The 12,887-nt window shown below is 39.9% G+C and overlaps 1 pseudogene; it reads right to left on the reverse strand.

Annotated features, from left to right (window-relative positions):
• Window positions 1–9,381: 9,381 nt before the first annotated feature.
• On the reverse strand, window positions 9,382–12,615 carry LOC146521153 (putative C-type lectin domain family 20 member A; annotated as a pseudogene).
• Window positions 12,616–12,887: the final 272 nt, after the last annotated feature.

Raw genomic sequence — 12,887 nt, forward strand, 5'->3', positions numbered from 1 at the left:
ATTGAATTTATGCCCACTACTGATCACGATGAGCAGGTTCTGTCTTTTCTTGCATGAGCGCTTGCTTTCAACCCAGTTTGGTCCATTGGTGCTTAAACAGAGAGTTCCTATAGAAAAATCCAATTTGGCTCAAAACAGGAAAATATCATCATCATATAACATTAGTCAACAGTTCAAATAATCACACTTTCAGTTCAGTTCTGTGTCAGTGTGATCATATCTGTTACGGCCCTAGCAGGGCCGCCTCCTGAAGTTGTCTGTGTGGGCGTGTCCGACCATCTCTCCTGCCTTACTTGCCACCTTTCCCTTTTACACAGCTGACTCTTGTCAGTAATTAAAGAGATTTAAGCCCAGGGAAAAGGTGAGCTCTGGGCCAGAGTGCCATGTGAGTGGTTACAGCTAGTGAGCTGTGTGTGTTTGCGATGTTTGCAGCTAGTGAGCTGTGTTTTTGTGGTTTTCAGCTAGTGAGCTGCGTGTCTGTGTTTGCAGCTAGTGAGCTGCACTCTTGACTTACTTTGTGCTTTATTGACTAACATTTGAGTTTTGTTTATTTCTTTAAATGGTGATAGCGGCTTGTCCGTCTTTTAGTTAGATTTAATAGAAACTTTAATAAAACTCTTTAATTTAACCCTTATGCCTTTTTGTCTCCTTTTTCTCACCCAGACACTTTTGTTACTTCCCCCTCACCACCTAGACCCCTCAGGGGAACGTAACAAGTGGGGGCTCATCCGGGATTGTTGAAAAGGGAGTTTTGAGTTGGAATTTTGATTATCTTGCTTTTTTTCACCTTTAGAGATTCAACTTCCCAGTTTAGTTAGGTGAGTGTCCAGCTGAGCCTATTAAGTTCTTCCTACGGGCACTCTTTTGTTATTTTGCCTTTTTTTATTTTTGGAGTAATCCTGGGCGGGGATTAGTTCCCTGTTGGGGGTAGGCAATTCAGGGCTCCGGTCACTGGAGTTTTGCCTTTAAAGTTGCCTCGAGCCCAGCACGCTCCAGAAGATAGGTAGGTAAAGTTTGTTGTGCTTAGGAACTGGGTAAGTTGTATTTATTAATGTGTGTGTAGCAAAAGGTAAGTTGGTCAAGAAGAGTAAGTTGTTCGGTTACCATTAATTGTTGGCTAGCCTCTGAGAAAATTGGCACAGGTGTGTGGTGGTTTTCTTCAGGCTGAAATGGCGTTCCAGTTGAATCAGCTGAAGCTGACGAGCACTGGGCCTACATCTGTTGGTGAACAGGTGTCCAGAGGCTCGTTTGTGAGCAATAACATCCACCTGGTTCCAGTTTTCTGTGAGTCCAGTGTTCATAGCTTCTTTATTGCATTTGAACGCATAGCGACTGCACTGCAATGGCCTCAAGACATGTGGTGCGTGATGTTACTATGTAAATTGACAGGTAAGGCTCAGGAGGTTTGTTCTGGTTTGTCTATGGAGGACTGCTTAGTTTATGAAAAGCTTAAAAGTGCCGTCCTCCAAGGCCATGAACTCATACCTGAAGCCTATAGGCAGCATTTTCGAGGTTTGGAGTTGGCACAGGGTCAGTCCTATCTTGACTTTGCTAGGGACAAGGCGAAGCTTTTTGATAGGTGGTGCTCTGCAAGCCTGGTTAACGACTTGGGGTCGTTACGTGAGCTTGTGCTGGTAGAGGACTTTAAGAACACAGTGCCTGAGTGTGTAGCTTGTTATTTAAGTGAACAGAGGGTTTCCACTTTACAGCAGGCTGTCATACTGGCAGGTGAGTTTACCCTAACTCATAAAACAAATGCCGTAGAATGTGATACCCCTCTGTGCCATAGTACATCTTGGCGAGGTAAAAGTGGGCCAGCTAACAAGGCTGAAAAAGTTGTGGTTTCGAGACCCAAAACAAAGCTCTGTTTCTTCTGCCACAAACCTGGACACCTTGTTGCTAACTGTTTGAGGCTGAAACTCAAACAGAAAGCCCACTCAAAGCAAAAAGGGCCTGCTTTGAGAAAAGTCAGTCGTGGCTCCCAAACCGACAAGGTTGCCAGGCCTACTAAGAGGCTTAACTTGGAGCACAATTGCTCAGTAGCACCCTGTAGTAAGTGTAAGAGGTCAACTAGCCCTGAGCTGCTGCTGGTTGACAATGTCCCAGTTCCTCAAAATGACCTGCAGGTGGACAGATCATGTATAACCCCACCACTCAGACCTGCACCCCTGACTAACAAACATGCCTGTACCCGTGACCTGAGCAATCGTCTGAAAACTGTTGCAGTAAGGTCTTCTGACTGCCTGCTGTGTTCTCCACATGTGATGGCTCAAAAAAGCCCTGGCTATCACATGAGACATTGTTTTGAGGGTCTGTGGCCACCTTCAGTAAGTATTTTGAACCCACTGAGATGGGGTTGGCAGCTTCCGCAGGAAATGCCTAACCGTTGCTATGGGGTTTGGTAGGTGGAAAGCCTACAGTTTGGTGATGCGACAGTTACGGACTAGTTGTTTTGGTTATCATAATCATGTGACAAACCACGGGTTTGTATTTATGGGAGGGGGTATTACGGCCCTAGCAGGGCCGCCTCCTGAAGTTGTCTGTGTGGGCGTGTTCGACCATCTCTCCTGCCTTACTTGCCACCTTTCCCTTTTACACAGCTGACTCTTGTCAGTAATTAAAGAGATTTAAGCCCAGGGAAAGGTGAGCTCTGGGCCAGAGTGCCATGTGAGTGGTTACAGCTAGTGAGCTGTGTGTGTTTGCGATGTTTGCAGCTAGTGAGCTGCACTCTTGACTTACTTTGTGCTTTACTGACTAACATTTGAGTTTTGTTTATTTCTTTAAATGGTGATAGCGGCTTGTCCGTCTCTTTTAGTTCGATTTAATAGAAACTTTAATAAAACTCTTTAATTTAACCCTTATGCCTTTTTCTCACCCAGACACTTTTGTTACTTCCCCCTCACCACCTAGACCTCTCAGGGGAACGTAACAATATCAAATCCACAACCCTGATTATAATGCAGTATTCTGGTAAACACCAAACTGTTTCTTTATGAGCCAATCAAAACAAGTGCTGCTGATTGGGTGGGTGTCTGTTTTAGCACACATGCATATGGGGGGAGAGGGAGATCTGAGCCCCATCCAACGGCTGGAAAGCGAAGTAAAAAAAAAAACCTGCCCGACTTTATATTTACAACACAAAAATGGCGACAGTTTTTCCTCTTGTCGCTATCTTCAATGTCACAAAAATGCAAGTTCAGATCATCAAGCAAAGGAACTGTGTTTAGTTATTTACATGAACTGAAAACACATGTCATAGTCTGTTTGCTTTTTGTACTTTCAACCATCAAAGAGCAAAGCTTCAATTACAGAGTGTGCACGTCACAAGGACACTTCTTTTTAAATTTAAACAAAACCTCATGAAATTCACCAAAACTCTCAGTTTGTTTTCCCCAAACTTCAACAGTCACCAGTTTTTCTTTGAGTAAGAAGACCATTGTGTTTTCCAAATCCCTGATTCTTCTCTCTGGTGTTGCTAGCTGTTTTTCGCAAAGCTAACTCGCTCTTACAGGAAGAAGTGGGAACGGTTCCATTAAAGGAGCAAACACAAACCACTCGTTCAATCTGAACCTGTAGTCTAGTTTTAACAAGAGTTTTTACAAACATTTGTTCAATTGTTTACAGCACGAATGTGACTCATGATGACTTTCTATTTAATCATATTTATTCTTATATTTTGTATCATATTATTTCCCGTTTTGTTATTGTAACAGTTGTACAATAACTGGTTACATGTGTGCTTCAGAAGTTCCACACAGCGTGAAACAGTGTGGAGCGTCCCATCCTTTTCTTGTGTTTACTTCTCAAAGTTTGTCTCTTCTGAACTTGGTGTCCCAGATGATCATCTCTGTGTGATCCTACATGTGAAGCTGTTGGGAGCAGTCTGTCATGTTTCAGCTGCTTTCACTTCATCTTTTCTTGTTTTCACTTCTGCACTCACTTCAACCCAGAGGTCACCTCACTTTCTCCTTATCGTCTTTTTGATGGACAGGGTGGTAAATATTCCCTCATGATGTAATTTTATCTCCATTTCAAAGTCAAAGTCAAAGTAAACTTTATTGTCATCTCTGCTATGTACATTACAGTATATAGAGAGATGAGACGACGAGGCTCCAGCTACATTCAGTTCAAAAAAAAAAAATAACAAGAAATATAAGAAGAGCAAGAAATAAATATACACTGTAAGACTAGGGTAAGGTAAAGGGAATAAATATACACGTTAAGGTAAAAAGGATCAATAACAGGTCTGAATTTACAATTTACAGTTGAATTAATATTTTTAATGAAAGCATTATCATTTGAAAATAAGTGACGTACAAACAGAGTGAGCATTTCTGAGGCCACAGAGAGAAATGAGGAGCACAAACACTGTGAGCTCACCAACACACACAGTTACACTTGGTTTGTCTTCACAAAGAAAAACAAACTTCCTGCTGCTGATGTTTCACAATAAAAGCCTCGATAAGAAACACAAAAACTGTAAAAACATTTGATTGTATTGGGGAAAATGTCTGAATGTGTCTAGTATTAAAATAAGTGTGTATAACTATAATGAGTGTCTCACTTGTATAAGGAGTATTTAGTAAACGTGAATATAATATTTCCATGGTGAAGAAGCACCTTGATAACATAAAAAAACAAACAAAAACACACAATTATATACCTGAAGTCATGTCACTGAGCATCTAATCCTGCTTCACTGACAGGCTTCTGGACTGTTCCAGAGAAACTATCAGGATCACTGCCCTCCAGTGGTCACTGTCAGTAACTACAACTCTCCACATACAATAATACTGATACCGTAGTGTGCTGTGCGAAGTGGTGTGTCGTGAGCCATTTGCACTGATCCAACATTCAGGAAATGAATTAGCAACAATCAACCAGAGTCTCCTAGTCTTCTTAAAAACACAACACAGAGTCAAGGAGCCTGTTTGGGCCAAACTGTTACAGCAGGGTGAAGCAGACGGTTACACAAACTTGGATAATAAGTAGAAAACAACAGGGTGAGAATTGCTAGATGATATTAATGTAGCAAGGTTAGAGAAGGAAATCTCTTTCAAGGGGAAGGAGCAGATGCAGACGAGGTCAGACGTGGATGAAGTGCAGAAGAAGATCCAGTAAGGAGATGGCAGGACCGGTTGCATGTTTCCCAGAAAAGAGTCATAATAATATTTGTTTTTGTTGTGGTATTATACTGTATTGCCCAATTACAGGGTCATCCTGTTAGTGAAGCAGACCACTGATTCACATTGAGGTCCAGCATGCTGGAACTTCTAATTTCAACTGCTGAAATGAATTAAATATTTTAAAAGGTAGTCATTCTCCTGTACTTCCCAAAAGAAAGAAAAAACAAAGAATACTAACAGAGGTCAGGTTGCCCAGGTGTTTGGCCTGGTCTCTCAGAGCTCCTGAGGGCAGCTGTGGATCATCCAGCAGGGGGCAGCCTTGTAGTTATCGGAATATGAATGTGAGTGAATGTTAGATAACCAGCATTTATATAGAAATAAAATCTTAGAAAAAGTGTGTGTGTGAATGGGTGAATGAGGCAAGTTGTGTAACTTGTGTAACTAACGGGAAACTTGTCGATGTGGGTGGGAGGACTCACACAGCCTGACTGCCTGACATCTGCATGTTTTCCCTGCTCACCCTGATATAAAGAAACCTGAGCAGTCTTGTGGGTCAAATCTTCAAATCGTCAAATCAGTTACATCTACTATGGCAGCTCCCCTGTTGATCATGGCACTTTGTTTTTTATCTGACTTGGTTTCAGAGCCTGGACAGCAGGCCCCAAAGATAGATATTACTTGGAAAGGTTAGAGCAACATATTTGAGATATTTGGAGTGATATAGATTAATTTTATATATATATAGATTAATTTTATATATATATACTGTAAAAAAAAGTGCTGTTTTTACAGGAAAACGCTGGCAGCTGTATTTTTTTACAGCAGCTTACTTCCTGTAAAAAAATACAGTAGATAGCTTTACATACAAAATATGTAAACTGATTTACAGTGAATGAAACTCACAACTGTTAAATCTACAAAAAAATAATTTTATTTCACACAACAATATATATATATATATATATATATATTCATAGAATGTTTCCTGTATTTTTTACATGTAATAATTGCTTATTGTGGATCCATAAATCCATAAACAAAAAACTAATTTGAACTGGTAAAACAACTGTGAAACTGTGCATTTTAAATGGAGCTGTTCTGTATATTATACATAAAATCTATTACTATGCTTTATTTTTATGTTTTAATGTAAAAGTTTAAATCATAAATCTTCAGACTTCTTACTGCTATGCCTACACATAAACATGCAAAAATACATCTTCAGAAAAGACTAGTGAGGAAAATATCACTTTTGGGAAATTTATTTTGCAGCCATCATCAATAAAACAATTGACAACAATTGGATGCTTTTTTCCAAATTACACAACAGTCACACAATTCAATCAAAATGCTATAAAACTGTGAAACATTCCCGAAAAGCAAGAACCATCTTAATGAAACAAGCATGTGGCACACCCTCTACCAGAAAAAGTTACATAGTAACCTGTTAAAACAAAAATGACATATTGTGCGAAAATTACCGTAATCACCATCCCGCGCAACACGCACTCTGCTGTCACCACAACCATGGCCCTGGTCATAGAACACACATGTGTAGTTACCATACCAAAACATCAGGAAACCACCAAACAAACCTATAAACACATCAGTAACAGCACTGTAGAAAAACAAACAAACAAACAAACAAAAAAACTGTGGAACATTCCTTCAAAGCAAGAACATCTTCATGAAACAAGCAGGTGACGGACTCTTGATCAGAAAAAGTTTCAAAGTACACATTGTGGATTTAACAAAGTAATAGCTAAAAGTCCAAAAAGAGTCAATATTCAGGCTTAACGCCTCTCGTGGTCGGAGAGATCCTGAATCAGGGTGAGGACTCGAGGGTTCTTGTTGGAAAGTCACTTTGAGTTGTTGTTCTCTCTTTTGGTTCCTTTTTCTGGGTTTATGGAGAAGAAACATCTGTAGAATAAAATCATATAGGAGCATATTAAGCATTTTAATTGATCAGTTAAAAAATAAGTACAAGCATATACATACTTACGTACACATACACAGTCATGGCCAAACTGCAACAACAATTGGTTTCCCCAAATTCAAGACAAAATATAACCAAAATGCTTTGGGAAGTGAACACTGCATAGTCAAAAGTATTGGCACCCTTCACAACGTGTCTTTTACAGTGATAAATCACACTTTGCATTTTAAAAATCCAGCGCAAAGGTTAGTCAGACGTCAGCTGAGTCTTGGTCTGGCCCCGATTCTTAGCCAGGCTTGGACCCAGATTCAGACTGTTATTTTATAAAAACAGTCTTAATCCGGGTGCAAACCCAGCAAAGAGTCAGAGCCAGACCTGGATTCCAGCCACCTCAGAGCCAGACTCCAGATCCCAGAGTTTCAATCACAATTGTTGTAACGCGAGATTCTCAGGTCTGAGAAATAAGAAAGACATATTTGCTCACCTTTGAACAAATTATTTAACAGGTTATATTAATAAGCACTGATGTACATGACATTCTATAAACAGTGCAATTAAAAAGAGATAGAGAGCTATGAAACAGACTTACCAAAGACAATAATAGTGGGTGTCAGAGACACTTGCTCCAGTTGCACCTCATCTGCCAGACATGTATCTTCTACATGGAAACGCATGAACTCCTCCTTCTCTTCAAAGGAGCTGAACAGAAGCAGGACCACCTCTTTCACATCATCTGAGCAGCTACTCTGCGTCCCCATATCCTCTTAAGCCTTGCATCAGTCTGAAGGAACGTCTTGCTTTTGCTGACACAACTGTGGTCATGTAGTCCAGAAGACCTTTTCCCCTTCAAATCCAAGTAGTCTGTATGTTAGAGGCAGGAATTAGCAGCTGTCCTTGCAGTTTAAGGTAAAAGAGACATGTGTTCCTGAGATAAGACTGACTATCATTATCTGGCATATCACTGGCTGAACTAGCAGATGACATGGTTTTATGTTTGTTTTCTTAATAATCTTTACTATCATTTGGTGGCTGAGGGTGAGATTGTACATCAATACCATCTGGGGAACATGCTTTATGCTTCCTACACATTTTCCCTACTTTTTTGTAAACATGTGCATACAACCATTCTATAATTCTGGACTTATTTTTCCACTAAGGTTTGAAATTTGAGAGAGTTTAAACAAGAGCGAAAAGTGTGAAAATGTTCATGCTTGTCTGAGAAAAGTGTATAAAGTGTGTAGTGAGGCTCAACATTTTCTGCTCCCATGTTCTCTCTCCACTCTGCAGATGGTGCGTGCTGCTGGTTTGTTCGCTGTAACCGTGAACTAGCAGGTCTTCTCCCGCTCCTCCCGCCCTCACGTCATTATCCAATCGGAGATGAGCTAAAGATGCACATTCAAAATTAGGCGCACTCAGTGCAGGCTACAGTAGCCTACAGCTCTGTGGAGATGAGGCACCATAGACATCCTATAGGTTACAATATTACAATATCCTACAGTTTTTACAATATTTGCATGTCAAATTAACATAATTGTTTTGTTATGAGTATTAAAGTATTTCACTGTTTTTGTTCCCAATATTTGTAGTATTAACAAATAAATTTGATTATAATCACACATTGATGTTGTAAATATAACAAAAACATTCTGTTTAATAGTTTACAAAAATTCACTGTGATTGAAACAGAAAAAAATGTGTTTGTGGGTTTACTATACATTTCTGTAGTATACAGTGTGTATATATCCATCCATCCATTCGCTTCCGCTTATCCTTTTCAGGGTCGCGGGGGGTGCTGGAGCCTATCCCAGCTGTCATAGGGCAAGAGGCGGGGTACACCCTGGACAGGTCGCCAGTCTGTCGCAGGGCCAACACACAGGGACAGACAACCATTCGCGCTCACATTCACTCGCACATTCACACCTAATGGCAATTGGGATTTTCCAATTAACCTATCCCCACAAGCTGCATGTCTTTGGACGGTGGGAGGAAGCCGGAGTACCCAGAGAGAACCCACGCAAACACGGGGAGAACATGCAAACTCCACACAGAAAGACCCCGGCCTGGTGTTGGAATTGAACTCAGGACCTTCTTGCTGTGCGGCAACTGTGCTAACCACCGTGCCACCGTGCTGTGTGTTTGCGGGTTTACTATACATTTCTGTAGTATACAGTGTGTATATATATTGTTTCATAAAAGGTTAAAAAATGAATGTTCATTATTTAGACTTTTTTTTCTAGAAGTTTGTATTAAAACAATTTAGAGCAAAGCAAAAGCAAAACTGATTTTAGAAAAGGATAATAAAATCACATCAATTCTACTTATTTATTTAATCCACTATTTAATCTCCACTCTTTGGAGGGAGAGAAATTGGTGGTGATATGGAAGAAAATGTTTTCCACCTCATGCTCTGTGGAAATAATCTGGAAAGCAAGATTCCTTCCTCCTCAAACTTATACTTTTGCTTTTCCACAGGGAAAACTTTCTAAATATCCCCTCTGGATTGTGACAAATTAATGTTCAGATTTTTACACTTACTGTTTCATAAATGGTTGAGAGAAAATAAGAACTTTTTTTCACAAATGAAATTTTAATTGCAGCAATTTTTTAAAGCAATGTAGCAGACAAAAGCAAAAGAAGAATGAAATGATAATAAAAATCAAATAATAATCAAATCACATCAATTACAATTGTCTAACTAATCTACTCTGAGCTAATGCTGACTCTGTTCTTATCTTTAAGAGGTAAGAGGTTGGAGAGGAGATGGCCACATCAGCCCTGAAGATCTGTTATCTCAGTGTTCTAACTAAAATAATCCATTAGGAAAGCAATAGATTTCTTCTGAAATAATCCATCACAGCTACTTTTATAAGCAGAGAAAGATCTAATTCAATTAAAGTGTCTGTTAAGATGAAGTCCAGCCTGCATTAAAACTGCACATAGTTGAAAGTGACCGTCCAAATTTAAATTGGGTAAGGTCTGATACTCTTATTGTTACATTTTTGTGGTTATCAAATGATAATCAAACAGTTTGAGCAAAAACAGGAAATAAACAGTACAACCTTTTGTTCAGGGGAGGTTTTAGTTGTTTTGTTTTTTTTTGCTTTGCATCTCCTCACTTTCTTGTTTACCATTTTTTTGAGTCAGCAGAGGTTACTGTCACAATCAAACATAAATATGGATCCTAATAAACTGCTTGCACAAAAAGCCAGAACAGTGTCTATAGTGCTGAGACAGATGAATTCAAGAAACTACAGCCTACAAAAACTTCAAGATGAACCACAAAATTAGTGCATGGACCTGTAATTAAAAACTACAACCGTAGCTGAAGAATCAAGTTATTGGTGGCACTTCTGCAATCAATATACTCTGAAATGAAAGATTTAAAGGATGAGACAGCTCAGCACAGCATGTTATTAACTTCACACATGAAGTGGTTCAGTCCAGTCAGACTTCAGTTTTGCAGTCACCGTCCCCATCCTGCTTCTTTGACTGGTCGTCATGGTAACTCTGGACATTCCTCCAACGAATCCTGAAGTCTGTCAGTCCTTTTGACAGCATGAGGCCTGACAGCTGGACAAAATGTGCAGATGATGAAAAACATGAAGCATAGTTTGAACTTGTGTCAAGTTTGTGTTTGTGACTGAACTGCTGACCTGCTGTGAAACCTGCTGCTGGATCTCTGTGCTGTGCATGTCGGCCTCTGACTGAAGCGTCATTTTCACCACTGTTTGCTTTGTCACTGCTAAAAATGAACCACATATAAAAACACAAACATTAGTGTTTTACATGATGACAGGATCTTACAGTGTTTGCATTCTGGACCTCACCTGTGAAACAGAAAAAATTGTGTATGGTGTGATAATCGGAATCACCCCATTCCTGTCATTAAATACATTGTTACACAGTACTGAATTGAACCATGATGATTAGGCTGAGAAGGCTCCCAGTTAGTGAATGTGGAGGTTGTGTTGTCAGACCAGAAGGCCCAGGGATCCCTGTAGAGACCAATCCACACATACTGAACCCCTGATCCATTCAAAGTGAGCGTGATGTTGGATTTCTCCTCTTTGCTTCTTATACTGGTCAGGTCTGTGTGGTATGTCCTGCAGTACGACTGAGCCGCTGACCAAGAGCGGCTCTCCTTCACTAAGATGTGACTTGTATTTTTGGCTGTGAACGAATAGAAAGGATGAATTTTGAAACACACATTATGAATCTCATAAAATTGTAGGGATATGTAGGGCAAGAAATCTTTTTTCCTACCATTGTAACACAGGAAAGGGTAAGAATCTCCACAGGGTCTATCATTCATCTGTGTTTGTCCCTGAAGAGCCACGCAGTATTCCTTTGCATCTACACAGTCTGGTTGGCCGTTAGCCCAGATCAAAAATTCATGTGTACTGCCAACATAATAAGTTTTTCCTCCATGGACCACTTCCAGCTGTAACGATCATCATAGAGCCCTATCCAAGCCCAATCATGGATCCTTGGTGACATTGAGAGAAGCAGTTGGTTGATGTTGCTGTTGTAGATGGTGACCAAGTCAGTGAAGTGTTCTCTGCAGTAACTCTGAGCTTCAGTCCAGTTCATCAGCTTTTTCACAAAGTGGTATTCTCTGGAGTGGGAAGGAAGAGTGGAAAGTCCTCCTGAGAAAAATATAAATATAAAAATATAAAGGGCCTGTCTCAATATGCGTACTTGTGCGTACTTGCGTTCTCGTGTACTCGTGATACGTCATCAGTCGGAGACCAAGTACTGTTCCAATTCGAAGTAGGCATCAAGCCGAGTACGCGAAAAAGTCCTGGATGTGTTCTCGCTCCGTCTGTTTTATCGAGCATGCATCGGTCGTGGTAAATATCCCAGAATGCATTTCGTCCAAAATTCAAACGCGGCAATGGCGGACGAACGGGGCTAAAAACTTTTACATATTACTCTTTCTGGGTCACAAAATAAACTTTTAAGTTATTTTCAAGCGAGAATGTAGCTGTGTAAACTTCAAATATCTGCTCGATTTATCAAGATATCATATATTTCCAAACACGCTCCAACGTTTTCAGAGACGTTTGTGACCCGCCAGCTCCATAGCAGACAGCGAGGTCGAGAATCACTAGAGCTGGCAAGAACAGCGGACTCCCGGCACATCGTTTTCAACCCCCCGCGGTCTTTTCGCTACTCAGGATAAACAAACCCCAAACCCCAGTAGCTCTCTATAGTATTAAATGTCCACAAAATTAAAAATAAAAGCTTTCTAACATCTCACCTGCTTGTTTTTATTAAAGTATGTACATGTATGTACATGTACACTATTTTTATCAAGAGAGATTTCACTACTGAGGTTAAACATGATATATAAGTCACTTAGATCACTTCTAAATGTTAATGTTTGGTTTATTTCAGTGTTTTATTTGTTCCTTAGTAAACCGGTTTGGCTGTGATTAAAGTTAAGCTTCATAACATATTACTGAAAGTTAAATTAAGAGGGGACGGCAGTAAAGACTCCGGACCTGTGACATCATCAACTACGCTGGTGTTCTCGGCGAGTATGTACTCGCGTATTTGAGAATTGAGAAAGGGACAAAGTTTTTATTGCTGAAACTGAACTGTCCAAATGAACTGAACAAATCACTAAAAAGGTTTTAAAAATTAAGCCAATTTAAACCAATTTAAACATCGGAGCACTTTTGCAAACATGTGATATTTGAAGTTTGAGGCTGACCAAACATCACAAACAATAAAGTAGAATGAGTAGAAATAGAATTTCCGGGTGTTTTACTTTTACTCCTTACATATTTACAGATACAGATTTCTGTTTGTTTTCTTTTTTT

Source organism: Neolamprologus multifasciatus, chromosome 3 (assembly GCF_963576455.1).
Source record: "Neolamprologus multifasciatus chromosome 3, fNeoMul1.2, whole genome shotgun sequence".
Taxonomy (NCBI): domain Eukaryota; kingdom Metazoa; phylum Chordata; class Actinopteri; order Cichliformes; family Cichlidae; genus Neolamprologus; species Neolamprologus multifasciatus.